The sequence below is a fragment of the Dipodomys ordii genome, unplaced genomic scaffold (assembly GCF_000151885.1).
Source record: "Dipodomys ordii isolate 6190 unplaced genomic scaffold, Dord_2.0 Scaffold1, whole genome shotgun sequence".
In the NCBI taxonomy this organism is placed as follows: domain Eukaryota; kingdom Metazoa; phylum Chordata; class Mammalia; order Rodentia; family Heteromyidae; genus Dipodomys; species Dipodomys ordii.
The window spans coordinates 64,078,808-64,082,275 of NW_012267217.1; the positions used below are offsets into that span (position 1 = coordinate 64,078,808).

At 45.0% G+C, this 3,468-nt stretch overlaps 1 protein-coding gene across 1 annotated transcript in view; it reads left to right on the forward strand.

Moving 5' to 3' along the window:
* LOC105980109 (UDP-glucuronosyltransferase 1-7C-like) overlaps positions 1 to 3,468 on the forward strand; it is a 178,603-nt gene that overhangs the window by 2,376 nt on the left and 172,759 nt on the right. The gene's annotated exons all lie outside the window — the stretch shown is intronic.

Sequence of the window (3,468 nt, forward strand, 5' to 3'; positions counted from 1 at the left end):
CATGAGGCCCTGGGTTCGATTCCTCAGCACCACATAAGCAGAAAAAAAAGCCAGAAGTGGTGCTGTGGCTCAAGTGGTAGAGTGCTAACCTTGAGCTGAAGAGCTGAGGGACAGCACCCAGGCCCAGAGTTCAGTCAGTCCCACGACCAGACCCACCCTCCCCCCCAAAAAATGAGTTGTTATAATCCCATTGAGTGTCAAGTATATTAATGTAGCTGTTTTGTGTTAACTAGGTTACTTGAGGGGATGAATGGGGTTGGGAGAAATGAGGTAGAAAGATAGAAGGTATGGCCTTCATCAAGATGCTTTGTAAACTGGGTGCCAGTGGCTCACACCTATAACCCTAGCTGCTCAGGAGGCTGAGATCTGAGGATCACAGTTCAAAACCAGCCTGGGCAGAAAGTCTGTGAGACTGTTATCTCCAATAAATTATCAGAAATCTAGAAGTGGGGCGATGGCTCAAATGGTAGAGTGCTAGTCTTGAGCTGAAGAGATGAGGGACAGCACCCAGGCCCAGAGTTCAAGCCCCACGACCCACCAAAAACAAAACAAAAAGCGATGCACTGTACTCATAAGTTGATGCACTGAATGGAAAGCCCTGTATAAAACAACTTAAAGGTAAGAAAACACTGCCAAAAACAATCATCTGTGCTACAGAAGGGCAGGGCCCCAGTGGTGGACTATGCAGGAGTAAGGCAGGGCTCTAGGGGTGGACTATGCAGGGGTAAGGCAGGGCCCCAGTGGTGGACTGTGCAGGGGTGAGGCAGGGCTCCAGTGGTGGACCATTCAGGGATGAGGCAGGGCTCCAATGGTGAACTATGCAGGGGTGAGGCAGGGCTCCAGGGGTGGACTGTGCAGGGGTGAGGCAGGGCCCCAATGGTGGACTATGCAGGGATGAGGCAGGGCTCCAGGGGTGGACTATGCAGGGGTGATCCAGGGCTCCAGGGGTGGACTATGCAGGGGTGAGGCAGGGCTCCAGTGGTGGACCATTCAGGGGTGAGGCAGGGCTCCAATGGTGAACTATGCAGGGGTGAGTCAGGGCTCCAGGGGTGGACTATGCAGGGGTGATCCAGGGCCCCAGTGGTAAAATACCCACTTTTGTTTGTTGTTCCAATACTGGGGACATGGTCAGATTCTCACATATTGGAAGGTATTTGGTGGGAATGATTTTTGAGCTGACTCGATGGACTGGTATAAATAATGCTTCCTTTAAGAGTCTGGGAGACCCAGATCTATGTGTGTCAAAGGTGGGTGTTACTCTTGCCACAGCAAGATCAAGAAAGAAGATGCAAGGTGCAAGATGCTCATCTGGATGCCTGTGGCTCACGCCTGTAATCCTAGCTAGTCAGGAGGCTGAGATCTGAGGATCATGACTGGAAGTCAGCCTGGTCTGGAAAGTCCCCATGAGACTCTTATCTCCAACTAACCACCAGAAAACCAGAGGTGGAGGAGCTGTGGCTTTAAGTGGTAGAGTGATAGCTTTGAGCAAAGATTGCTCAGGGACAGCACCCAGGCCCTGTGTTTAAGCACCACATCTTACAAAACGAACAACAACAATAACAAAAAATCAGACACTGCAAAGTTGAGCCATTGAAAGGGCGTCTCTCCTCCCAATCCATCAGCTCAGTTCCATGCTGCACCCACACCTCGCTGTGTCCTTGCCCTCCACCTGAGCGTGGAGCCTACAGGTTCCTCAGTCACCAGAGTGTTGTGTGGCCTATTAGATCACATGGAGCAGTGTAGAAATAGCTTCATGTGATTCTTACCACCCTCATGTCTTGATGTCAATGCAACATGAAACCACAGAGTGTTAAAGGCGTTTGCCTTATAATGCCCATGTTTTTAGAAAGAAGGAAAGATATGCTTTTATATGTGCATTAAAGGATCGATGTATTTGAATGTGTATATGTATTAGAAGGTTACACGTTATGCTTTATATAATGTACAAACTTGCATATTTATATATTTATAAATACATTTATGAATATTTTTGTATATAAATTATTATACACACATACATATAAATAAAGCAAAAGTCTCCAGGAGGAATTGAGATCTTAAAGCAGGACTTGATCAAGAGACTCTTTCACAACTATAAATGTAAATTTTCATCAGGGTAACTGTGAACTGTGTATACTTTTACAGCCTTGTTTCAGGTGGAAGGCTGTATTACCAGAAGGCATATAGTTTTTGTGTTCATAAGAGAACAGAATTCATAGTTCTGTTTGATAAGAAGTAAACATTTGACTCTGTGTGTGTGAGTTGAGAGTTGAGGTTGTTTCTGTGGTATCTGAGTATCAAAGTAGGAGCCCTATAACAAAATACCTGAATTGATCCAGAAGAGTTATACTCAGGGATGGGACGACAGATAATTCTGTTTATGTATTTACAATTGCTCCTGTGAAGGTTATGTACAGAGGGTCCCAGTTGCATACGTCTGGTAAGGAGAACATTTCTTTCTGAACAGTGTCACCTCTTCCCTCTGGCAGTGTTCTCCCTCCCATCCACCACACCCACACAAGTTGTAAAGTTCATTTTCAACACACCATCTAGTGAGTATCACTGCTGCATTTGTTTACCCTATATCCCACCATTTCTGTGCTCCGCTAACCTCGCCAAAAGAAGACTAAGGTACAGAAAACAGCAACAAAGGAGAAAGAAAACTAAAATAAAACAAAAACAAAATAACACAAAGTTCTTGTTTCCATCTCTTGGAGTTCATTTTGATAAACTGCATTTTATATGATCTAGCTATTGAGTCTTTGTGAGTCTCTCCTAAGAAAACAGATAATCACGTTAATGAGAGAATGAAGCAAGCACTCCCAGTCCTTTGACATTCTTGGCAAGTCCTGGAGGAATTGCTGAGTAAGTCCCAGTAGACTGAATTCAATTTCTGTCTGAATTATTTGAGCAGGACAGCTCAGCTTTAACTCTGGAGAATTGAAATTAGGATACAATGACAGCCCGAGGTTCACTATGGTTACTTTAGGTCTCATAGTTCAGTGAGATCATGTGGTATTTTGTCTCTCTGCCACTTAATTTCAGTTAGCACAGTTTTTTCCAGTGGCACCCATTGTTGCAAATGGGGGGTTTCTTTTTTAAAACTAAATACTATCTCATTTTTTGCATATACCATGTATTTGCTGCACTCCATCACCTAGCAGTTGTAAAGCAAGCTGCAGTGAACAAGGTAGTGCAGGCATCTCTTTGACAAACTGGTTGCAAATATTTTGATAAACAGTAGGAAGTGAGACTTCTGAATACAGCACATTTCTTTTTCTGTTTTTTTGGGGGGGTCTGGTCTTGGGGCCTGAACTCTGGGCCCAAGCGCTGTCCCTCAGCTCTTCAGCTCAAGGCTAGCACTCTACTACTTGAGCCACAGTGCCACTTCCAGCTTTTTTTTCTTTTTGCTTATGTGGTGCTGAGGAATCGAACCCAGGGCCTCAGGCATGCAAGGCAAGTGCTCTA